Raw genomic sequence first — 26,747 nt, 5'->3', positions numbered from 1 at the left:
TTGAGTTTGGACTTCCGTGTCGTCGATTTTGGACTGTTTTGTTGTCGTTTTTGGTCTTGGTTTGTTTTGGGTTGCATATTTGTGAAAGAGGTGAAAGAGCAACTCCCTTATAAAAAGGGCGGGGGTGCTCATCATACCTTTAAGGGGATTCGAAAGTGGTTTTGGTACCTCTCGGGGTGTTAAGCCTCAAAAGGTCCACGGCGGGAACTTTTGTAGTGCCATTTTATAGGCTATATTAAGCCGATAAAAAGATGACAGAAGATGACGTGTTGTTTTAGAATTAGTATCTCTTGGGGGTGAAAATTGTTTTACGCCACGCCCACAAAGCTGGATCTTGGTATCTTTTAGGGGCTATTTTCAAAATTTCCGACGATCACCCCCGTCCTTTTTATATGGGAGTTTCTTCCCCCCTCCCACCCCTGGGCCTAATATAGCTGAGAAGAAGCCTGCAGAAACGGAGTCCAGCTGAGATTTATGTTTTAATTTATTCCTCTACATTAAAAATTGAAAAAAAAAACCAATAGACCCGTTCTTGTTTGGCAAAGCACAATGTTCACGATAAATGTGATGAATGTCACGCGAACAATTTCTGATGTCACTCTTCTTTAAACTTTTATTTACCTTACAAACATTCAATCAACAGGTCAGCGTTTTTCGTTTCATTATTAACAAAGCTAACTGTAGATGTTATTGGCCTTTGTGTTCGACAAAAATTCAGTCTACTTTTTATACTCTTTTCATTTTCTACGTTACTCAATCGATTCACAACGGATTGGCAAATTTCAAATCGTAAAGCTCTTTTGTCTTCTAAAAATGGTCTGATTTATGAAAATACTAACAAAACTAAGATGTTCAGAAGTATAATAGCCGCAAATAAGAAGATGCATGTTATTTCTGACGCTAATTTACTGTACTTTAAAATCCTGCTTTCTTCAACTTATCTTAACAATTGCTACAAAGTGTTACGCTCAATGTTTTTTCATCAGGTACATTATTTACAAATTGAACAACGAATTTCGCTGGTAAAACACTAGGTGTATCAGTTAAGCCTTAGTTAGACTGCTTATTTTTCCTCGCAGCGAAGATCCAAACAATTTAAATCATCATCTTTCATTCCTATACTCAAAGCTATACTAAAAGTATTAAGCTTGCTCAATTCTTGAGGTTTAAGCAGTTATTTGAGTCTAACACGCACCTGCAGGTAGACTGCTGTAGAATAACTTGTAACCAACTGTTCTACAAAAACCATTGTATACTTAACTTGCGAGAGACGCAACGGTTCATCCTAAAAAAGGTGAATATATATGAAATAAAACTCGAAAGTTTTGTTGCGCATATCTCTCCCGATGCGTCCTTTTAGAAAAAAAAACATCAAAAGTTAAATGTCAGTTTAATTTATATACAGGTTGGTACTAGCAGTAAAACTGTCCGTTGAGGTCATGCCATATTTTTCTTCTCATGCGACCACTCGCTGCCGTCCTGGTCATTCTTGCCAACACGTGACAGAGTAAATAAAGAAACAACAACAAAAAATAGTAACCATCTAAATTTATTTCCTTAAATTTAAAAAAAAAAAAAATCGGGGTTGCGCGCGCTCTGATTAACTTAGTATTATATTTTATGCTCAAAACAAGACAACCGTGTTTTACTATCTGGCCGAAGTAAATAATCTGAAGCCTTGAATTATATCGTCATAAAACATTACGGTATGTTAAAACACTCACGAAATATGTGAGGCACTCGCTTGTTGCTCTTACTTTCCTAGATTTCTCGTTCTCTAAAATTTCCCTCCGAATTCGTTATAACATGATAAATGGCTGTGGCCTGTTGATTGCGTTGTATTACACTGTAGGTAATTTCATGGTTTACACTCTCATGATGGACAGAGCTAGTTATCAGTCATAAAAAACAAACAATACGTGAGCCGCACAAGATCAAACGACAAACACTTAAAAAAATAGATATAGAAACCTAAACACACTTTCGAAAATACATACAGCTTGATCGATGACATCTCAGGAAAACTGTAAGTAAATGCCAAAAGCCGTTTATTAAAAATTAGAAAGCACTTATGCATGTTTTCATTGAATCTTACCTTTCTCTACAAAATCAAATGTCACGTCATCTCCAATCAGTATAAAAGGTGCCCACTGTTTCACGTCATACCCGTTACTTCTCATCCACTTCATGGCCTCGTGTAGAGATTTACCAGCACTTTCCCCAGCGACAAGGTGATCGTAGAAATGAGTCATTAATTGGTCTGTTGCTTTGTCATCCAGGGCCCACAGTGATACCAGCACTGAGCGTGCGCCAGATCCTAAGAATGCTCGGGCAATTCCAACAGCTCCCTCGGCCTTTGTCTGCCCACGAGCGCTGTGGCAACAGCTAAGGACTACCAGTTTAGCTCGCAGTCGAATCTTTGAAATGTCAGACATTGTCAATAAGTAGAGTCCTTCTTGAGGTATTCCGTTAGGAACACGAAAAGATGGTGCAAGGGCAATTGCTCCTCTTTCAGCATCACCGTGTGCGCCGATATGAATCAAAGCCACTGAATTCATCGCTTCAAGTACTGCCTGCTTTGTTGCTTGCCGTCCTAACAAAGGCTCAACTCCTAGCTTTTTTGCTACCATCCTCGCTTCGTTTTCTGCACATTGCAGTCGAGAAATCTTTGTGAGTTTTCCTTTGAAATGCACCTCACCAACATCAGGATTTCCCACTATCAAAGCACCCGTCTGACAGTGGTAGTCCGCTGGACTTTCATTAATGAGCTTGAGAGTTGTTAGAGAAGGAGCAATACGGATCCTGAAAGTCTCAGATAGGTACTTTCCGCTTTCATCAGTTAAGGCGGCAAGTGGAATTTGGTATAAAGCGCGATCAGGAACAATGATGATTTCAGGGCCCTCAAGGAAGCGCGCCACAGGAGCGATGATTAGTTTGTAACAGATAGGAAGGTTCATTTTAGGTCCTTGGTCAGCTCTACGTTCCTCTCCGATTCGCCAACCTTCATGGCTGTCTTCATTCCATGTTTTCGATTCTGGTAGAAAACCGTGTAAGGATTGGTCTTCGCGGATCTCCTCTGGTAAAATGCCAAAACTTCCGAAATCAAAAAATTGTTCCAAACGCTCCCTTGATCCTTCCCGAACTAACAGGTCATTTCCTTTTATCATCTGGAAATGTGTGGTTCCGCTTGCTTTAAGAATCCACAAATGTATTTTGTCAGAATAATATGAGACGTACAGACAAGTGCGGTTAAACACTTTTCCCACCATGCCTTCAAGATCAGACCATGCTCCAGAGTCAGCTGGGATTTGGTTGTCCAAAGAGTACTGAGCAGACATTAAATCTGCCAAAGCCCTGGCCTTCGAAAGCTCTGAAACATACAGAGCTTCCGTAGGATTCCCGGTTTCGCAGAGTAAGTTACTGAGCTTTCTGTAGCAAAAGATATTTTGATCCGCGATAGAAATCTTAAGTTGATCGTTGTCGCGGAGGGAGCTGCGCATTTCCTCGCATTTTTCAATACCAGAACGTAAATACGAGATTGCTTCCTGAATATTTCCTTGTCTCTCTCTAAGCTTTGCCATCCTAATGAGAGACTGGAACAGTGTCTCAACAGCTCCAGTCTTCTCACTTAATGCAAGTGCCTTCTTGATATATTCTTCCGCACTATCATAGTCAGACTTCGCGAAAAGAAAACCTCCGAGCTTCAGATAACTACGTGCTTCTAGTTCCCTGTTTCCAAGTTTTTGGCTTATAGCAAGCGCCTTTCAAAATATTCTTTTGCTTTTATTAAGTTACCTACAGCTTGCTCCACAGCTCCTTGGTTGACGCAAACGCCGGCCACTCCTTCTCTGTCTTCAATGTCTGCAAAGATGACAAGTGCTTTCTGGTTATATTCGTTAGCCTTGTGGTACTTTCCAAGAGAGCCAAATCTAGCTCCCAGGTCCAGAAGAGAGCAAGCTACAGTTCTAATGTTGCCAATATTTCTGCCAATAGCCAACGATTTTTGCCAGTGCTCTAAAGCCTTCTCATATTCGCCAACTGATTGATACACCACTCCAAGCTTTGTGTAAGAGGAAGCTTCTCCACTTCTGTCTCCAATTTCTTTCTGGATCACAAGTGCTTTCTCGTAAAGTTCTCTAGCCTTCTCATATTCGCCAACTGATCGATACACCACTCCAAGGTTTGTGTAAGAGGAAGCTTCTCCACTTCTGTCTCCAATTTCTTTCTGGATCACAAGTGCTTTCTCGTAAAGTTCTCTAGCCTTCTCGTATTCGCCAACTGATCGATACACCACTCCAAGGTTTGTGTAAGAGGAAGCTTCTCCACTTCTGTCTCCAATTTCTTTCTGGATCACAAGTGCTTTCTCGTGAAGTTCTCTAGCCTTCTCATATTCGCCAACTGATCGATACACCACTCCAAGGTTTGTGTAAGAGGAAGCTTCTCCACTTCTGTCTCCAATTTCTTTCTGGATCACAAGTGCTTTCTCGTAAAGTTCTCTAGCCTTCTCATATTCGCCAACTGATATGTATATCGATCCAAAGTTTCCATAAGAGGAAGCTTCTCCACTTCTGTCTCCAATTTCTTTCTGGATCACAAGTGCTTTCTCGTGAAGTTCTCTAGCCTTCTCATATTCGCCAACTGATCGATACACCACTCCAAGGTTTGTGTAAGAGGAAGCTTCTCCACTTCTGTCTCCAATTTCTTTCTGGATCACAAGTGCTTTCTCGTAAAGTTCTCTAGCCTTCTCATATTCGCCAACTGATTCATACACCACTCCAAGGTTTCCGTAAGAGGAAGCTTCTCCACTTCTGTCTCCAATTTCTTTCTGGATCACAAGTGCTTTCTCGTGAAGTTCTCTAGCCTTCTCATATTCGCCAACTGATATATATATCGCTCCAAGGTTTGTGTAAGAGGAAGCTTCTCCACTTCTGTCTTCAATTTCTTTACTGATAAGCAGAGCTTTTTTTAAGAGATTTTTTGCTTGTGCGTATTTACTTTCACGGAAATACACTTCTGCTAGTTCTAAGCTCAGCTTAATTACGCTTTCTACGTATTCTATGGCGTTTGTGGTATCGCTGATAAGACTACATGCTTTCCACATTGTAAAATATATCTTTATGTAGAATGATTTGGTGAGTTTCTCGTCTTTTATACCTGCTCTTTCTTTCAGAATGAACAAGCATTCCTTGCATAATTCGATTGCTTTTAGGAATCGATTAGTGCTGAGAACGTAGCCTGTAACAATGAGGCCGATCGAGATGACTTGCACAACTTCGTCTACGGTGTACATGTCACTGAAGAACTTCTGTAAGAACAAAACAGAGAGTAAAAGTGGACAAAAATTTGCAACCATGTCGGTTTATCCATTTGCTAACTGCTGTTGTTGTGATTTTAATATAAACATTTATTAGTATACTATTGCAGTCTGACTCAGGAAATCGTAGCGCAATTAGAAGATTGCAGCGAGGAGAGTTATACATTTATTTTACATGGAAAGACAGTGAGCTCACGAATGTCTATATATGTTTGCAGTGATTGCTTGCTTGATCTGCTGAGATTAAAATAAAGGATTTTTGAAAACGAGAGATTTTTTATGAATATCTATTCTGTTATTTGCTTTTCAAAATCTGGAAGTACTTATATACTTAAAAAATTCTTTTCTCACCGTTAGTACACAGCAGGATGTAAGCTCGAATTAATTCATCGCACAAATTTGGTTACATATTTTAGATCAAGTTTCGGTTTAAACTCCGTTTAACGTTTAATAGTAATTTCTGAAAAGAGAAATTTATCCGGAAATCTAAATTATTATTGATTTTACATTGCTCTGATTAGAACACGAGTTTATTATTTCGACTGGAACTTCTAACGCACATTACAATTATTTGGCAATTTAAATAAGTGAAAAAGATTAAAAATGGAATGACATCTCAACAGTACGTCTATCATCCAGGCATGTGTATCATTAGACAGTTAAGAATCTCTTTTCAGATTTCCTCTGCCTTCAGCAAGACAAAGTTTTAGAGCAAAGTAATATATTCATACTATTAGCTATACTAGTAGCTATTCTGGCATTTGTGATTCTCTTTAGTCAGTATCCAGTCCCATCACTTATTTTTGTGGCTTTTGGCACAGTCTTCTTTTGGCTTTTAATAGCATCTCTCACTGCCACACGATAGGCAGGTTTCATTTTCCCCTCGCGTTTCAGTTTTCTGATTCGCAATTTAAGTTACAATTACGCAGTTTAGGTACATGTTTGTTTCCTTGATACAGTCAACTCTCGCTATAGCGGACGCGCTCGGGGACTTCGTTTAGTATCCGTAATAGGGGGAGTCCGTAAAAGCGGGATGTGAGATAAAAAGTGCCCTTAACATGCAGAAAATAACATAGACAATGTCTGTGAAGCAAGGACTATAGCGCAGCCGATAAAAAAAGAATTGATATGAAGATAAACATTCCAGAAGTCTTTTGAAGTGGTTTTTGACAATTAATGAACCGCAGACTGTAATTTTATATAATTATGTCAAATGAGAAGTAGGTGATGTTCGCTTCATCGAGAGTCAAAACAATAAAATTGTCATTTTGGTGCCTGACGAAAGTGTCCGTAATTCCGTAATGGCGAGAGGCCGTAATTTACGGGAGTCATTTCCAGTCAAGCCTCTATAGCTTTTGCCGGGGATCTGGATTTTGTCAGCAATAGCGAGGTGTCCGCAAGGCGACAGTTCACTGTATATACTGTACATACATGCATGACTCAATGTGTAAGATTTTAATAACTTTCTTTCGTCTGTGTTGCTGACGGGTAAGGAATTGTGCAATGAGATGACTGAAACGACACGGGAGTTCCACTCAGTATTAACGGCACCTTTCCTTCAAACAAATCATTCCATTAAAAATCTGTTTTCCAGGGGGAGGTTCTTCGGAGAGGGTGATCTAATCTTCTCCCAAGATCACTATGTTTGACGCTGGCCTTGGAAGATCCTGGGCTTAAGATTATGGGTGACCTACCCTAACCCGTTAAAATATTTTCTACGGGGATTAATGGCTGGCTGAGTTTGATTTTTTACCTGAGCTATTGACAGGTGACCAGCTCTGTGAATTAGCCTTGCTACTTTCCCGGCCCCCCCCCGCCCCTACCACTCCTCACTCAGCCTTTGCAACCAATCCTAAAGGCGCGAGTTACGCCCTGTGACCACACCCAACCACCTAGATCATCAGACAACTTTTTTTTATCTGATAACGACGGGAGGACCAAACACACATGCAAGGCTGCACTTACTACGCAATCCGGAGCTTAAGCAACTGAGACGCCAAGGAGAGTGCAGGGTAAGAAGTATGGGTTATTGACCAAGTGTGAGGTCAAGATGGCTGGATATTGGCCAAGTTCTCTTTTTGCGTGTTTATGAACCGAAACGGAGTCGAGGTCCATAAACTGGAAAAAAAAAAAAAAAAGACCGAGGCCAATATCAAGCCATCTTGACCGAACAAGCTTGGTTAATAAAGGATTTATTATATGGCTCTCGGGAAAATTTTTCTTGCGGGACTCGGCGGGTAGTCCCGAGCGGACAAGATGGCTCCATCTTGCCCGCTCGGGTAGCCAGTCACAGGGCAGGATTTGATTCATCTTGCCCGCTCACGGAGGTAGCCATATAATAAATGTATTTACATTTTACTTTGTTGTTAAGAATCTCGCAATATCTAAGACTATTCAGTGCGTCTATCAGTTTTAACATCTAGCTCCAGCTGACAATGCAAAGAAAGCATTTAATTCTAAATAGAAATTGAAAGAAAGAGACCCTCGTGATTCACTTTCTACAAACAACCCTGAATTTGGCTTGAATTTCCCTTTGTTCTTTTATAAAGTATAGTTAATAATTTTACCAAGTTCTATGTTGTTATTACGTGCACAGCTTTTGTTTCTTTCATTACTGGGTTGCTGTAGGTGTTTGCTGAACGGCTCCTTAATATTATAACAATCTGTATACTACTTCTTCTTCTTCTTCTTCTTCTTCTTCTTCTTCTTCTTCTTCTTCTTCTTCTTCTTCTTCTTCTTCTTCTTCTTCTTCTTCTTCTTCTTCTTCTTCTTCTTCTTCTTCTTCTTCTTCTTCTTCTTCTTCTTCTTCTTCTTCTTCTTCTTCTTCTTCTTCTTCTTCTTCTTCTTCTTCTTCTTCTTCTTCTTCTTCTTCTTCTTCTTCTTCTTCTTCTTCTTCTTCTTCTTCTTCTTCTTCTTCTTCTTCTTCTTCTTCTTCTTCTTCTTCTTCTTCTTCTTCTTCTTCTTCTTCTTCTTCTTCTTCTTCTTCTTCTTCTTCTTCTTCTTCTTCTTCTTCTTCTTCTTCTTCTTCTTCTTCTTCTTCTTCTTCTTCTTCTTCTTCTTCTTCTTCTTCTTCTTCTTCTTCTTCTTCTTCTTCTTCTTCTTCTTCTTCTTCTTCTTCTTCTTCTTCTTCTTCTTCTTCTTCTTCTTCTTCTTCTTCTTCTTCTTCTTCTTCTTCTTCTTCTTCTTCTTCTTCTTCTTCTTCTTCTTCTTCTTCTTCTTCTTCTTCTTCTTCTTCTTCTTCTTCTTCTTCTTCTTCTTCTTCTTCTTCTTCTGAAAACTGAAATATTTCCAAGCTGACTCAGATGTGTCACGTTATTCTCAGAAGTTGTTTGCAATGTCACAAGAGTTGGTCAGTCATTTAGCTTTCCTTATTATTTTGGAATTGGCGATAGGGTTTCACAGTTATCCTCTTTTCACCGTGAGCGCTGTTAGCAATATTCATGGCGATGACAATTAAACCTGTGAGTTATCATGTGATATAAGTGATAAATAGGTTATCATGTGATATAGGTGATAAATACCTTCTTAAATAAGGGATTCCCCTGATATTGGTTAACTGAGCAACTTACGTTTCGTTTTTGGTGATTAGCTAATAAACAAGAACGGAGGGATTCCCCTGTTTTAATTTAATGAGGAAGTCACGTTTCGTTTTTGGTGATTAGGTGATAAACAAGAACAAAGGGATTTCCCCGAATGAGTTTACGTCATCACGTGTTCGTATGACTTTCCTATGTTCTGTTTTGACCGATTACAATGAGAGGGGGCTGAATAGGGTTGCTGGAACTGTCGGTTCTCAGTTAAATTTTCGGCGATTTCTCAGCTATCAGCCGTGAACTTTCCGAGAATTTTAATGTTTCCCGAGACGAAGTTGAGGGGAACACGGAGATTCTCGGGGAACAAAATTCACTGTTCCCCTCGGGACCAGTCATTAAGTGTTAATTATCAACTTCAAGATATCCATAATCTCACGACCGTTTTAAGTACCGCCGACGCTACAGTTATTTATTTACTTTTTTCAAGAACCTAACATAATTGAAAAGTAGTCTACAGAATTGGACTCGAGCTGAGATTTATATTGCTTACAGTTTTAATTTATTCCTCTGAACTTTGAATTCAAAAAAAAAAAAAAAAAAAAAAAAACAGGCCCGTCCTGTGCGTTATGAGATTGGTACTTGTTGAAAATTTCCGGACTACTAGAGAAACATTTCAATTTATTTTGAACGAGATAGAAAATAAAATAACGAGGCGAGAGACCATACATAATACGCCGAGCTGCTAATGCTAAGCGTGTGGCCTTGTTGGGCCAGCTCATTCCACCCTTTTTACTGGTGTTTTTTTGCCGAACAGGAACGTGTTTGCATCTCTTCTCCTGCCTTTTTTTGTGAGAGTTAAGCATGCGCCAGGGATAGATTTATGACAAAAAGACCTGGAACCTCACGGGTGAGCATTTAAACGAACGTAAATCTCTGCACGGCGCATCGATTACCCGTGCCTCCAAGAGGTAGACTCTGCACCCCAACAATTTTAGGCACTGGTGCCACATTTCATTTGGAACCCTTACGTTTAAACGAGAATTTGGAGTGCCGTGCCCGAAAATGGGCAGCATGTTGCCAATTATGTGCCGTGCCGTGTTGTTTTAACGCATGTAAATGGGGCTTATATCTTATCTCCGTACTTGTGTATGAAAGAAAATTAGTTTCGATGTAGTATAGGTTGATGAAAACTGAGTGAACACACATCCTGTGAATTGTGTTTGTGTATAAGATCAGAATTCAAACTTGCATGTGCTTACGAGGTTCCAGGAGTAGGAGAGAAAATAGTATAAACTTTACCTCTAACTCATTCATCAAGAAAGAATATTTCCAAAGACATTATCAAATACAGCAACGATTAGAAAATTCTTGTTGACGTGAAAAAATGTTATAAATCCAAAATGTGTATGGTGGAGAACTTTCCTTGACCTTTTCCATGATCTTTCCGAGTTTTCCCAAAGTATTGTCAAAACAGTCTATTATTTAAGGTATTTTCCCACATTATGACGCACTAAATGCATGCTAGTGTTAATTGTTTTACTGGAATTATCTGGTTTCCTGACTTGTCTGCTGTTTTTCAAGCTTTTGATATTTTTAGCCTGTTCATTCTCAGTAAGTTTATTGCTTTTCCACGACTTTCCATGACCCAAACTTCAATGTCAGGACTTTCCATTCCTGAAAATGAAATTATATAAAAATTCCATGACTTTCCAGGTTTTCCATAGGAACCCTGAGTTAAATTCCGAAGAAAGGGAGGAAAGTAACAATAAACTGCGCGACAGAGCAATTTAGAAATGAAAAATAACTCCCCTTGAAAACTAAACTAACAACTCGCGACGGAAAGCTGCCCAAATATTATTCAAAAAAGAAAAAACGACAATGACACAGTGCAAGGTGCAAGTTGTAGCAATATGGCCGCCACTTGAACCCTCGCTAGTACCCAGTCCACTTGATAGACAATGATCTTCGATAGTCTGGATAATAAAAAACAATCGACTGCGCATGCTTGCAATCTTACATCCGACAAAAATTTTGAATTTTTCCCGCTATTGGCAAGAATAGGCTGCTGTCTCGCTAAGGCTCGACAGCAATTACCCTTGCAAGCGACGGGTGGGATCTTCTATCTTCTGCCCTGACTGTTTCTCGCTGAAAATAACTTTAAGCCCCTAATTCTGTGGGACTGTTGTAGCCCCTCTGCCCTCTTGTTCCAATCCAGACATTAGGTTCTTTTTCTGTCAGTTTTAAGGGTTAAAGGAACTCAGTCACGGTATTTACGTTCTAATTCGCTCTGCTCAAACTAACGTAAATTACTTTCCTCTTACATGCAATACATTCAAAACAACCAACACTGTTTGATGGTTGGATCCTCAGGCATTCCAACCTCATCAGTGAGAAATAACAAAATAAAACAGAGAAAGGAAAAAATATTACCGCTAAAAAGCTGATTATCACCGTCAGACTTAATGCGCGTAGAAGGGCCCGGCTTAGACTTGTCGGAATCCTTCCTCTTTTTGTCCGCAACATTCTTCGCCTTCCTGAGGCGATTTCGTCTTCGGAGTTTGAGACGATGTCATCCGATTCATATTCTTGAACCACTAGCCAGCGGTCTTTGCTGCGATCAGCAATCTTTATTATCTTCTGCCTCTTTTGAATGATTTGTTGTGTTTCCTAAGACAAATTATGTACTTGAGCGGGGTCGTCAGCACTGGCCTTTATTCAGGAAAGAAGGTTTTCTAGTTTGGCGTTCACCTCAAACTGCTTTCTATTACCCTTGAATTTAAATTCTGAAGCGGACCTCTCTATTTTCGACTGATCTTCTATCAGCTTTCCCTGGGCTTCGAGTTGTGCGTTAAGGTATCCCTTGAGTAAGGAAAATACTTCGTCCATCAGCTCTGAACTTTGAGGTTTAGGATTCTCTGGTGTTTCTTCCTCTTTCCTTCTCTCAACGTTAGTTCCGAGTCGGACATTACAGCGAGTAAAACGAGGGCAAACACGTCGGCAACTGGAGCGCGCGAGAGAGAAAGAAGCACCTCGTGTTAGTGAATATATGGTATACAATAGCCAATCAAAAGGTGCCACTGAAACTCCTGGAAAGAATTGCTTACATACCAGCGGAAAATACATTTTGTGTCAGCTATTTTGGCCTCATGCAAAATTAACTTTAAATTTAAGAAAACCTGAGAATAATAATTTACAAAGATAGAAAAAGACTGAAGAGACAATAATAAACCATAACGAAACAAGGATGGCTAAGGATGGAGAAGATTGACACGGATTATACAACAGACGAACTTGAAAAACTTAGGCTAAACTTTTGAAAATGCGCAAACCGTGACATAGCTCCTTTCATACATCCAGTTAAATTGCAGAGTTTTCTTTCTTCTTTTTGTTTTTCCAAGGTTATAGGCCCATCCTAAAAACCAGTCATGAATATGATCCCTTGTTGCCTCAGTAATACGAACCTTTCTAGCTGACCAATGTAAGTAAACTTTCAGAGACGATGGACAATGTCCTCAAAGTATTACGGTCTTTTGGCAAACCTATGTTAACGCTCCGTCCATACTATACACCGGAGGAATTTGATAACGGAGGTTTCACTCTGAGAACGCAGCAAATGTTTTCCGCCAACACTACGCCGGAGGAGTTTAAAAACTCAACAATCACCCGCCAATTTGGATTTACTCGGTCAGGAAAATCACGTGATTATCGTGACGCTATCGTTTTTCAAAATGCTCCGTTTTCGAATTGTTTTCCGTCCACACGAACTGATGAGAAGGCGTCGTTTTCATTTTCCTCCGGTTTGAAGAGTGTTTTCGAAAAGCTCCGTTTTCGTGACGGATAAGTTTGGACGGTAGGACTAACCGTAGAAATAAAGCTGCGTTTTCAAATTTCTCCGGTGTAGTGTAGAGTGGGCCTGAGGGGTCGGCTTCCTGTCCAATCTTTTTGCTGGTTTGATTTAATGCACAGCTCATAAATAGATTTTGTTTTTCCTCAAAATGAAAATCGATGCCTACGGTCTTTAGCTAAGTTGTAAGACAGAAACAGAAACATTTGGACCAGGTTGTAAATGGCAACTGGGAGAAGCTTATAATAACCATCAGATGAGGGGCCATGCCTTCATCAACCCCCTCCACCCTCCCCTCCCTCATTTGATCATCCTCTCGAGTTAAAAAATATTTCACTAAGGAGTATAAGTGATGCCAATTTTGGTCAAAGGTGATAACGTCAGAAGTGAAACAAAGGCCAACGCTCGTCATGGCCGGTTACAGGCGGCACGGGAGTCAGTGGGTTATTTTACGATAACTACAGAAATTCTGGTGCGTTCATTGGCTAATTTTTATTGTCATTAAGCGGATAGACACATGAATTTATAATTTATGCGATGCGTCAACGACCGAGAGTGGACAATTTGACAATTTGTTCTCGTAAAAAACAAATTGATGTCAGTTTTTAATGCGTCTGTCCTGTTATTGACAATGAATTTCGTCATAACATTGTCAGCACTGTGAGAGTAAAGTGCCTTTCACAAGAACAGAACACAATGTTTCCGGCTGGGGCTCGCACCCGGACTGCTTCACGTGGAGTCAATTGCACTAACCATGAGGCCACCACGCCTTCTGATGCCTGACATAATGTCATTGAAATGTATGCCCAAGAGAAACACAGACATAAAATGAATGTCACTCCATTGTATTGTACAAGTATATGTACTGATCCACAGCTTTTGAGATCATTTATAGTCCATATCTTGTTTTACAAGTTTTTCAGCACTATCACTCAGAATCACTGCATGCTCTTCACAATTGAAGGGGTGCACAGAAAATGACCCTAAGTGACATCTGATAGACTGCAAAATTCTCCTAGCAAATTGCTTTTCACTTCCTTGTACAGAAAAGGAGAATTTGACATGAGATCAAGGGTCACTTAGGGCCTTTTTCCATGCACCCCTTCAATTATATCAAACATTGCAGAACAGATTTTAATCCTTGAATTCCTAATAACACTTGTCAATGGGTCTTTCTTCATAACGCGAGCAAAAAGCCACATGTACCTGTAGCAAGTCTTATTTGTTCACTAACTGCTAGTTTTGAGTACATTTGGTGGACAGTAAAATTCTCAGAACTAGCACGAGAGGGAGTTTGTGACTAGTAAGGAAAATTAATATTTCGAGCTTAACAAAGAGAGGGTTTAACGGTCGCATATATAAAGACCTGTTTTAAAACCTGTTTAAAATGCATCCTCATTATAATAAATAACAAAACAAAAATGCCTGGACTGACTGAATTCAGTGGGCGTTTTTCAGAATCATGGGGTTTGTGGGTATTAGCATTCCCTCCCTCACCCCACCACCCTATGCTTCATCAATTTTTCCATGGTCTGGCTTAGAAACACTTGCTATGCAGGCTATGTTTAGGTTATGAAGGTCAATACTTACAAAGAAACTAGAACTTTTTTGACAATTGACAAGATCAACAGCTTTAATTACTTGTTGTTACAAGGAGAAGAACAAATCCTTGGGGGAAAAAAACCAAAGCACTCTTTTTGTGCAATCAAAAAAAAAAAAAAAAAAGAGCATGGATGTTCGCAAAATAATCTTGACATCAACAACTATCATTGAACTTAGCATCAATCCTGTCAAAAACTACAATCTGCTGGATAATTCTCAAGGTTGAATTTCATCCTATTATGGGATGTGTACACCCATGTACACTGTGTACCTGTTCCTCCAGGTGACTAAAATAATAGTGATACACTAGTCCATGACATATAAAGAAAAACATTGACTGACCTGCCGTGTTTGATGTATTTTCCTCCACTGATATTTTTGTCATTGTTTCTTGTTTGCCCTGATAAGAGATACATGTTAGTACGAGTTTTTTTTATTTTTTTTTATTTGCAGTAACACAAGGGAATACAATGCTTACAATACAATTACGAACAGTACACGTACACTAGTTAGACTAATTACAACACTAGCTCTATTTACATTATATTGCTCTAATTATTTACACTATTTAAATTACAATATCTACACAACTTACACTACTAACAAATACAGAGATGACAAGGGGTAAAGAAAAAAAAGGAGAAAAATAGATAATTAACATTTTTAACAGCTTGAGGTTGTTTTGTAGACACATCAAAAATAGACCAAAGGTATGTGGTACATTATAGGTAAAATGAGTTATGCACATGAGAGGAGATTAGAAATAGCCTAATGGGTAGGAGATAAATACAGATAGGCATAAAAAATATAATCTAAAATATTAATTAAATCCTTATACATCCTGTGACAGGTTTCCATTTCTTTGTGTCTCCACATTTTGTTTCTATTTCATACTGTGATTTTAGTATGCATATGAAATGCATAAGATTCGGATGATCATCTTTTGTTTTAGCAAGCCATATGTGATATCGTGCTAAGAGAAAGCAGTACCGGTAATTGATAAGAAGCACAAATTGAGAGATATCTGGCCTCAGACCCAAAGTAGTAATATTTGTCCAAGCATAATCTCTAGGAAGTATTAAAGTTTAAGTGTTTCAGCCATTCAGTAAGTTTATTCCAAAAGTGAGAGGTTTGGTGGCGTGACCAAAAAAGATGAATAATTGACTCAGAGGAGGTGTGACAAAAACTGCAATTTTCATCGCCCTGTAGACCTATTCTAAATAAGAAGTTATTGGCTGGCACACGTCTATGTAAGAATTTCAACTGAAACTCCATCAGCTTAGTGCTCTTTGTGCATTTTTTAGCTAAAAGATAGATGTAGGCAGCAGTCCAATTTATGTTCTCATTCATTGGTAGGTCACAATCCTCTAGCCACTTCTTTTAACTTGACTCTGGGGTTAAACTCTTGTTACTAATCAGTTTTTTTATATATTAATGTACATGTAGTTGCTTTTTTGACTTGTAAAATTCTTGTTGTAAGTGGCTCATATTCATGGTCGGTGTTCTGTAAATCTTGAAAATTAGAATCAGTCTGAAGAGACTTAGTCACTTTACAGCCGATATTAATCCGTAGAAGCTGAGAGGGTGAGGGTCTACTTCATACTTACAGTGGAAATCATTTAACGAGAAAGTTATTGTCCGGTCCTAAAACATGTGTCACCCGAGTTATTCCCTAAGTGAACCAATTTTTTTAAAAAACTGTCTTGTTGGCTATCTTTATTAGGGAGTTACAGTGTACAATGTATGTCAAAGTTGTTGATCCAGAAAGCGATCTTTCAATGTTATTGAAATCATGTTCAAAGTTAACTTCTGCCCAGATTCCTAATAGTTCTTTTAAAAAGGCATCTCACCTTGTTATTGTTGATAAGGTGACTCTAACGTTGAGGTTGTAGGAAAAAGAGTTTTGACAGCCATATTTTTGGGGGATTATATCAAAAAAGATTTTCCATTTTTTCTTCTTGTTGTTATCTATTAAATATTTTTATACAAGTTGCATTTCTCACAATTTCTTACTGCTAGTAAGTATACTTACATATAAGCATTGTAAATTTAACCAATGGAATTAGAACTAATAAGATATAGAGGATATTACACGGTGGCGAGAACATATGAATTTTATGTTCGAGTGGCAAGAACAATATCTCATGAGTGAGCTTCCCTCACTCGTGAGATATTGTTCTTGCCACAAGAACATAAAATTCATATCTTCGAGCCAACGTGTAATGTTCTTTTTATTATACGGAGAAACCAATTCAACAAAAGCAAAAGGCGGGAATCGTGACGTCATTGAACGATACGACACTCACAAAGGTGACATACGGAAAATACGCCACTCGGGTCCCAGATGAAGTGGCGTATGGAATCTACGAGTGGTTTAGTTCCCAGTAAAACACTCTTCTCCATATAATAAAACTTAATATGTACAAGTGTAGGCCCTTGCAAACAACATTACAGATACCAGAAATACAAACTGACCTGATCTAACTGTATCTGAGTCCTCCATTGATCTTACTGTGTTGTTGCTTGCTTCTTGTTTCCCTAATAATAAATGAAACTGTTTCAGTGAGAGACTTATCAGTTGTTGTTTACGTTTGAGTGGAAGTTATTACATGCAACATTGAAAATTGATTTCAACAAATAATTAAAAAAAAAATTAATTTGTTTCAACAGAAACTTTTCCAGCAATGCATATTAAATAGCAACTTTCTACAGTTCATATTTTGCCACTAAGAACTGTATTTAAGATTTCTAGGACTTAAGAAAATAATCCAAAAATAACCATTATGATAGAAACAATGTATAAAAACACTGCAACATGAATACTGTAGACTGTTCAGAGTCCCCCAATTTTCTGTGAGATCGTAGACGTCAATTGTTGAGTTCGAGAGGCTGCCATCTTGGTCTCTTGATGCAAGCAAAACTGGGGAGAGTACAAAATGCCTGTGGGTAGGGGTGGTGAAGGGCACGGCGGGCGGAAAAAATTAATAGGGATTTTTTCCGCCAGTTCACCCCCACGCTATTAATTCCATCACCCCTACCCACGGGCATTTTGAACTCTCCCCAGTTTCACTCACATCAAGAGACCAAGATGGCAGCCCAGCAAACTCAAAGATCAACATCTACGATCTCACAGAAAAATAGGGGACTGTGAACAGTCTATGAATACTGCAAAGTTGCTTTCTCCAGGTAATTAACCTCTTGATTTAGGTAGTTCCTTATATATACACCATTAACAACTGCATCACTAAAATGGAGGTTGGGTGCCTGAGATATCCAGCAGCTTCCACTATTGGCAGTCAGCTCCTATATCAAGACCGCTCCCATGGCTGGCAAATCCTGGCAACCCAGCCATGAGCCCCCACACAGTAAGAGAAACAGGCATCCATCACACTGTTGAAACAGTGGAAAGAGGGAGGGAAAGGGGAGGGAGGGGAACTGCCTGGGAGATGAGCTGCCACACAAAAAAAAGCGCCAGACATGCCTCCTGTATGTATGCCACGCTACGATCCACGAGCACATGGAATTCCGACACATGTGCATATGTATCGACACCGCCGACTACCAGGGGAACACAAACGCTCTTTGTTGTTAACTCCGCTAAATTGCATTTAACTGCATTTAACAACTGCATCGCTAAAATGGAGGTTGGGTGCCTGAGACATCCAGGAGCTTCCACTATTGGCAGCCAGCTCCTAGATGAAGACTGCTTCCATGGCTGGCAAATCCTGGCAACCTGGCCATGAGCCCCCATGCCATGCCGAAGGACCTCCAAGAAAAGCAACGGCCAGCTCAGAGAGAATGGGGCTCATGGTGGAAGCAAAGCCATAGCCCCACGAAACAACGCCCAAGTTCAGAGGCACCCGGCTACTGAACGCAATTAGTTAAGGTAAGTATCATACCTGTTAGGATATTCTACCAGCTACAGTATTGTGCAAAAGTAATGAGAGCGAAATACGCGAATTTTGTTCTTTGTCTCCTCTGTGAACTTTCTTTGAAAGTTCGCCCGAAAATTCAAGCGTCTTTTCGCAATATCTTGAGGGTTATTTCTTTAAAACAAAGGACAAAAATTCGCGGCATTTTCAAGACCAGAACAGCAATTCCTTACCAGAGGGATAATTCCAGTTGCAGTATGCGAAATATCGCAGTGCAGTGTGCTGACCAGCATTGAGCCATCAATGTATCGTTCTCTTGTGAACAATCACGATCACGTTGACGCTTTACTCCTCTATAAAATTCGCTGTTGTCAATGTATTAATCCGTCTTTCATGGCGAAGAACGTAGAGAATTTGAATCCTTTGATCATTTTCAATGACACGAACTTGCTAACTTAAGCTTTGCCACGTCACTGTGCCATCAAGGCAGGTACAAAAGTTGGACCGCTAGTCCGGGTAAACTCAGACAAAAGTAAAATTCTTAATAAGGTCTTTTTGAAGGCCTACATGTACTTCATCTCAAAATTCATCCAAATTGACATCAAATTCAGTGATCAATGGAGAAGCAGACATGTTTATCTAGTGCCAGGTCTCCACGTGCCCAGTCCCCTCAGCTGTTATCATGTTCGCCACGTTCTTGTCCGCCTGCCATGATGGATAGTATATTATTCGCGACAATCCCTCTTTTATTTCACACTCGTAAATAAGAGATGGAGACATGTGACCGTGCTTGAGCATGTTGGAAGTGCAAAGAAACAGGATTAAGGAAGGAAAAGTACAGAGACGGCTGCAACGAGCCAAAGGATTCTTACGCGAACTGAGCCGAAATGAGATGCTCTTATTTAAGCTTATACCGTACTCCCACTGTAAGAGACTGGCCTGAATAGTTCGATAATAGCTTCAAACCTTCGGTGGTAATATCGCAAGGTCGCGCAGAGCCTGGGTTCATTAATTGTGGCTGCATCGCAAGTACTTTCGCAAGTAGCATTTCTTGTTCAATGAAAACAGGTTGGCAAACAGACCATTTGAGCTTGCGAGCTTCAAGACTGTAACAAACAAAGTGATATCAGCTTTCTCTGGACATAAACAAGGTAAGTTTGTGAGAAAAGGCTTTGAGATATTGCTATCACTCACGATATTAACGTTTTTATCATGCACGTTCTTGTTTTGCGCTGGCTTAATTCATCTTACTACTGGAAATCGATGGGAAACTTAAGGAACAGAGCGAATTTTTGCAAGAAAGTTCGAAGGAAAATTCGAGGAGAGCGAATTTTTGCTCGAAAAATCGGGCCAAATTATCAGTAGACCCAAATTACTGCTCGAAAATTCATGTTGACCAAAACAATGGGCAGCGGGAAAATTCCTTGAATTTTCTGCAAACTTTTGAGGTGAAAAAACTTCACCATTTTTCGTTGAAAAGCCCCAAAATTCGCGAATTTCATCGAATTACGCTCTCATCATTTTGCACAATACTGCATAGAAAAGATGGTGCCCATGGGTGTGCGCACGTACAAAATATAAGTTTCACTCGACCAGCGACCCATGGACTTAATGAGGTGGTCAAGAACGCCTCTCTGGGCAGGTGGAGTTGCCGTGCTGATTCTAAAGCTGTGACCTGAGAACTTCTCAGGAATGCCAGCTGCCTGTAAGGTGGATTGCAGAAACGAAGACAGAAGGGCCCTCAAAAGAGGCTCAACACCTGGTCCATGAAGAGGACGGTAGCTTGTCAACACAGGGACAGGACAGAGAGGTGCAGAGCCACGGCCAAGGAAAATGAAACAGACATGCCAAAAATGATCAGTCTTAGCACACTTAATGAACACTCTAAAGCTTTGAGAAATTGACTTGAAGATCGGCTGGAGTCAAGTCTACAGAGGGGTCAAAAGAACTATTCTTTGTGAATTCCCCAGCTCGAAGGAACCTGAAGAAGCCAAGGCAACAGTTCACCCACAGCATGACATTGTCCGGGTTAGATAAATCCAAGGACTGGACAGGTGTAAAACACACATAAGGTCTGCAGTCACAGGCTGGCGTTGAGGGAGTTTTGAAACCTGAAGTCATTTGATCCCTCTTAAAAGATGCTGAAGTTGAAGACAATTGGAGAGTGGGTCTGGATAGCCAAAGTCAATGTGTAAGGAGTGAACTGCCGATAGACAAACCTTAATGGAAGAATGATGAAGGCGATCTGCTAAGTGGGCACACAAGTGCATCAAAGTTTGTTCACTGGCAGGTGGGAGAGAGTGACCAAGATCAGAGGGAATGTCCTGACTACAGAATTCTAGGAACTGGCGTTGAGCTAAGCCACAAACTTGACAAGTTGAAGAGGAAAGGCCATTAGCCAAGTAGAATTGGCACATTCCAGTCAGTTCATGAGAAGCTGCGCCAGCAGAGACGGCGGTATTGGTGTAGCCATGTGAGCTGCTTGTGGAGTTAGATGATGGAAATGCTGGAAGTCAAAACGAGATAAGGCATCAGCAATACAATTGTCCCACCCAGGTGTATAAGATGCGGTAAAGGCAAAAGCATTACGGGCTGCTACGAGCGATAAGCAGCGAAGAAGTACCATCATGTTTGGATCCTTTGAGGTGCCTGAACGTAGAACGCTGACTACCGCCATATTATCCGAACAGAACACCACCCGTTTTGTGGCTCATCTGTGGCCCCATAGCATAGCTGCCACAACTTCAGGGAAAAGTTCCTCATAGGCTATTGACAAAGGTTGTTGAGCAATGGACCATTCAAACCATTCATGGCCAGAAATTGCACCGTAGTCAAGAGCTTCAGCTGTGCCAGATGACACTGAGAAATCAGGTAAAGGTGCCCATGTGGGGGAGAGTAGAAAACTAAGTCCGTCCCAAGAGATGAAAAGTTCACACGACCAAGAAAGGTCTACAGTAAGTGGAAGTCTTGGTTAAGCCCAATGGGATGGTTGTCTCACCAGAATGCCAACAGTAAATTAATCATACGCCATATAAAAGTACGTCCCTGAGGAATAACTTTGCATGTGTGATGGAGGGTGCCAATGAGAGATTCCAACTGCTTCCTTGTACGATGCCGTTTGGCAGACCAAGATTCTAGTAGGGCAGCAATGCACTCAAACTTGTCACGCGGAAGACGAGCCTGGAGGGCGTGGGAATCCAACTCAATACCGAGCACAGTTAAGCAGGTAGAGGGTCCCTCCAGTTTATCCGGGTGAAGAGGAATACGCCAGTCCTTAAAGAGCCGGAGGCATGTATCAAGGTTGTTCTGGCAGGCAGGAGAGTTGGGAGGACCCAATGTATAGAAGTCGTCAAGATAGTGCAGGAGGAAATTCAAGATATAATTATGTCTGAGGATCCACTCTAGCAAATCTGCAACAGACAAAAAAATGAAGGGTGCTGAACATAGCCCAAATGGAAGAGCCATATCGATGAAGTAAATACCCTGCCATTTCATGCCAAGCAAATAGCGGTTCTCTGGATGGACTGGAATGTTTCGATAAGCACTTTCAACATCAAATTTGGCCAGAAGTGTACCTTGGCTGAGGGACATGATCCCACTAATAACATCATCTACCATCATGTACTGTACGGAAGAAGGTTCTTTTAAAATGCCATTGTTGACGCTATGACCCAATGGACCAGATAGATCTAAAATAAGCTATCACTTTCCAGGTTGATGTTTCTTAGGGATCACTCCAAGTGACTAAAGTGGAGGTTTCGAATTGGCGAGATAAGGAAGGGGCCTGCTACACGACCTCTCTTGAGCTCTCAAAGTAGGTACTGATTGATCACTCATGGCTGAAGGGATGCTGGTGGCATATTATGGACTGCGGACTTTAAGGACACCACCGAGGGGTCAAAACCACGACGAAAACCACTCATAAGACCTGTAATCACATAATCCACTTTAACTTGATGGCATGAAAACGAAGTTCACACCAAAGTTTTTGAGCATCAATGAGGGTAGCCCTAGAAGGAAGGACCAAATCTTGCTGAAAGGTACTGGCAACCAAGCACGTACTGGAAAGAGGGACTCCCTGGGGCCGGCTGCTTGTTTGCGCAGTTTGTGGAGAAGACACAACAACATTAACAGGAACGGGAAACAAACTATGTGAAGTTGAAAATGAATGACATAACTGTACACTATTGTTCACTGAAGAGGTGGGTGTCCTGGTCACGGTCTAAACACTGCTGGCGTTTGCTCCGTGGAGGGGTAGGGGACCATGAGGGCTGAGCATGCAACGTTGAGGCCTGAAAGGGGCAGTTAACACTGGAATGCTCTCCTTCATACTTCTCACAGCCACGACAGTAACTACACTGACCATAGGGCCAAGCACAGGTGCCATTATTTCAGGATCTGCAGAAAATAGATGAAGAGGGAACCGATCTAGAAGGCAAGGATGAAGGGGTAGGTAGCTGGTACTGTTGTTGTTGAGGTAAGCGGGTATGAAAATTGTACAGATCACTGTACATACGGGACCAGTCGGCCAGACTTGACGCAGCTTTGTTTTCCGAAAGGCTGTCATAGTGGAGCCATACTTTGCCGAAGAACTGGCGAGTGGTCTGCAAAATCAGGAGCTTGTACTGGATCATGTTGCCATCTAGATGGGTGAGTGCAACAAAAGATCCACATAATTTATACACCGTAGTTAAAGGCTTTCACCCAGGTTACAATATCTGTAACCTCTCGTACCCTCTTCTTGAAAGACACGAGCAGTTTCCCATCCAGGTACATTTGGGGCTCAGAATCCTGGGCCTTGACGTTTTCAGGTAGCAGGTCTGTAGATCGATGAATTGCCCCGCCTTTATTTTTGTAACCAGCTTCTCTGAGATGGGTGAATATCCCCGGCTGACAACAAAAGGCTTGTGCAAAAAAGAAGTGACTGAGTGAGCCAAGGTGGGTGTGGAAAACGCTGGAGAGAAGAACTGGCTGGTGGCGGGAAGCACTCTGCTCGAGGCACCGTGGGAGCCAAACAACGATGGATGCGAAAGGGAAGAATTACCTAACATACAGTAGGTGGAAAGGAACGAAGGTGCAACGATGTTACATGTACCTGCAGAGAGCCCAGCAACAAATCCTGGTGAAGAATTAACAAACAGGTGCTCAACAGCACGCTTCCCGATGCAGTGACATTTGATGCCATGAGCTGACTTGTTTGGTTTTGGATGGCCACTAGAATTTGAGGCAGTGAGTTGCCAAGCGCTCGAGAGAAAGCTTGAGAAAGATCCTGAGCGGTCAGCACAAAGGACGGAGACATGGTTACCAGAACCAAAGAAACCATGGAACTTGCCACTGAAGAACCCACGGAGGAAGTCGCCGAAGAATCCAACATGGCAGCAGCACTATAATCTAAAGTTGACCACCCCGAAAACTGATTCATTAAGACAAGAAGAAAAACAAGCTGAAGAAGCTATGCAAACACACAAAGAACCTATAATGTTGATTTTCCTAGGGAACTGCCAGGGCAACGAGCTGCCACACTACAAAAAACGCCAGAAAATGCCTCCTGTACATACGCCATACTATGATCCATGAGCACATGGAATTCCAACATATACACATATGTGTTGACACCACTGACTATCAGGGGAACACAAGCGCTCTTTGTTGTTAACTCCGTTAAACTGCATTTACTGCATGAAATTACCTTTAATACTTGCAGCTGTATCTGACGTCAACCATTATTCTCTCAGTGCTTCAATGACATCACATCCATGTGCTTCATATTTTGCCTGATAAGTAATACAGACATTTTGATAAGTGATTTACTGTCTACTTTTTCAATTACAATAGTAACCTCATGCGCACAAATATGTTCAAACAATCACACAAGAAAATATATTATTACTTGTAAACAGATCAAATGTAACCAGTAAGGGGTGCTCCATATTATTGTTGGGAGAGGAGGGGAGAGAAATTTCAAAACAGGAAAAAAACAGGTATAAAAATACTTTCCTGGAGGACTGGAAGGAGGAAAAATACTATTGTGTACAATGATGGTGGGGTGGGGGATTAGTGCATTTTAGTCTTTGCTTTGCCCTATGGGGTGGGGATTAGTATATTTTGGTCTGTTGCCTTTACTGAGCATGGACGAGTAGCAGAAAGGACACTTTAACAACCTGATATGAAAGGGATCTGGAATGAGAGTCTGGTAACAAGTGCCCCAACACATTGGAAACATGCAGCTGCAGGAGTTTTACTAAAGGCTGGACCCTGCACAAATTGACTTGCAGCATGGATGATTTTGCATGACTGGTTTGACCATCTAGAGAAAAAAGTGAGGGTTCTCCATTACTTGGATTTACATGTACAAGACATTTCCCATCATTTTCTGTTACCTAAAGAGACACCTGACTGTCAAAATGCAGATATGTCGCCATTGCATATTGCATGTTGTAATTGACTTATGCTGTTATGCACCAATCAATGTTAAGCCCTAGGGTACGGGGGTCAGGCATCCCCAGGGGATTTCCCTGTACTTCCTTTCCCGTGGGTGGGGAATAGTTAAAGAGTGGGAAAGTTTGGCAAGATCATGCAAGAGTTTGGAACCTAGTCACGCCATCTTGAAAACATTACCCAGAGTTCCTTGGAATTGCTACATCATTTTCAAAGTTGCTTTGTGCGCACGTGTCTTCATTGCCCGTTCATTTTAGAATACTAATCCATGTTGGACTAAGCAGCTTTAAAAGGCACTTGCTTTTCGGAGAAGTGTCTCTTCACAAAGCGTGGGATATAACTAGACGGAAAACAAAGGCTGTGGCAGTGAGTGGATACAAAGAATTTGTCAAAGGAGAAGGCAAGGGGTATTTGACATCAGTGTTTTTCCCCTGGGTAAAGAATTTGATGTCAAAATAGGCTAAAATGTCAAATCCCCCTGGGTATGCCCGGCCCCCTACCCTGGGGTTTCACACTGATTCAGGTGCACTATTGCTAAAAAGAAAGAACCATAAAAACAAACTGTTATCTAGATAAGCTTAGCTTCTAAATTTTCCACTCAACGTGAACTTACATGTATTTACCACCAGCGATGATCTTATGAAATCCAAGGCGAACAATTTCACCTTTAAGAACTTAATATATGGTTTTTATGGAACCTTAGTTCCGGGACTAGCTAGTGAAGAAAAACTGGTCGCCATCAAACACTCCGGCCTAACATTCGATTTACCGAGCTATAATTCCGAGATATCGATTTATTTTTGGCTAAATAAATGTCTCAAGGCATGTAACATCTCTTCAACCGTTAGAGTACTCAAAAGTAGCATAAACATAGGCTTAAATTACCGTGAACGTACCGAGGATGGTCAAAGACGACACTTCCATCTTGGGGTCGCTTGCCGTTTCTGGCACTTGAATGAAGTTCAACCGGTGTCTGGAACACGTTTGGGAGAGACTTTTTGTAATGTAGACACGGCATTACGCAAAGTTTGAAAGAAGTTCCGAGCACTATACCTCGTGCAAATTAAAAGAAGGAACGAAAAACTAAAAGTGTGGCCAGGGCTCTCGCTGGGCAGCCTGTCTTTCTTAGCCGGCGGGGCCTTGGCACGATTCAAAAGGGCAGAAAACGAAAAGGGGCTAACTCTACAAGGTTACCCAATTTTTCAGACAAGCAGCAGCATTTTCACGTCACTAATGGAAGCTGGATATTGTTTTCGCAGGGAATCAATTTTTTTCATACATATTAATTGACCTAAAGAAGGTTTGCGAAGACACATTTTTTCCACAAACCTTCTTTACATGTTGTATCCATATAAGCATACCACTGAATATATAAGCAAGAGAGCCTCCCAGCAGGCAAGGGGAGACCGAGTTTCTAACCGTGAAATGTCGAAAAAAAATCATGCTTGCCCAAGTGTAAATAAATCAACCCACCGACATTCTCGCGCACCTTAAATATTACGGTCCGCCGTTCTTTCCACCACTGTAGCTCGCATTAATAATAATAATAACAATAAGAATAATCTTAAGTATATGTTACAGTCCTTTTTGCATTTCCTAAGATATAGTCGTCTGAAATAACACCTAAAACAATTTCCCATAGAAACTCGAAAGAATAAATTTCAAAGTTCAGAAAAATAGTGCAAACATCAGTTTCATTTCTTGAGTAATTTCAAGTGTTTCATATGAACTTCCAAATTATTTTGAACGGTTGTTAGAAATGATTTCTTGTGAGAAGATATTTAAAACAGTCGCACAGAAGTTTGCAATACCATGTAAATAATCTCAGTACAAAGGTTTCTTCCACTTGTTACTCGAACTTTCTGGTGGATTCCTTCTTAAGTGTTACTATGATCAAATACGCATCTTTACTATCTAAACCATTTAAAGACATAAACAAGTAGTCTGTACGAAAGGAAAAATGCTGTTTGCTATTTTCAAATATCTCTTTTCATTGCAGAGATGTTCAAGTTTTCAAGGGAGCTAGGACCAATCACGGAAATAGCGATAATTAGGGGAGGAAATGAAACACACAGAGTGCTGGGGAGGAAGTGGTATGACTGATATGATACGGGGAAGGCAGGAGAGGCGCTAGAATGAAAAAG

At 40.7% G+C, this 26,747-nt stretch overlaps 1 protein-coding gene, 1 long non-coding RNA gene and 1 pseudogene across 2 annotated transcripts in view; all 3 read right to left on the bottom strand.

The window, feature by feature from the left end:
• The window catches only part of LOC145468481 (U6 snRNA-associated Sm-like protein LSm4), a 102,534-nt gene extending 76,877 nt beyond the window's left edge, over nt 1–25,657 (bottom strand). The window contains exons 1-4 of the mRNA XM_081452230.1: nt 25,500–25,657; nt 23,855–23,939; nt 16,769–16,831; nt 14,636–14,693 (exon numbers count right to left, since the gene is read on the bottom strand). The gene's annotated coding sequence lies outside the window, so the exon portion shown is untranslated. The remainder of the gene's footprint in view (nt 1–14,635; nt 14,694–16,768; nt 16,832–23,854; nt 23,940–25,499) is intronic.
• Nucleotides 1–26,747, bottom strand: part of LOC145468489 (uncharacterized) — an 88,445-nt gene that overhangs the window by 32,767 nt on the left and 28,931 nt on the right. The window lies entirely within an intron of this gene.
• On the bottom strand, nt 1,438–25,621 carry LOC145468743 (uncharacterized; annotated as a pseudogene).

Source organism: Orbicella franksi, chromosome 14 (genome assembly GCF_964199315.1).
Source record: "Orbicella franksi chromosome 14, jaOrbFran1.1, whole genome shotgun sequence".
NCBI lineage: Eukaryota > Metazoa > Cnidaria > Anthozoa > Scleractinia > Merulinidae > Orbicella > Orbicella franksi.
The sequence above is the reverse complement of the archived record's forward strand: the minus strand, read 5'-3'. Positions and strand labels throughout refer to the sequence as shown.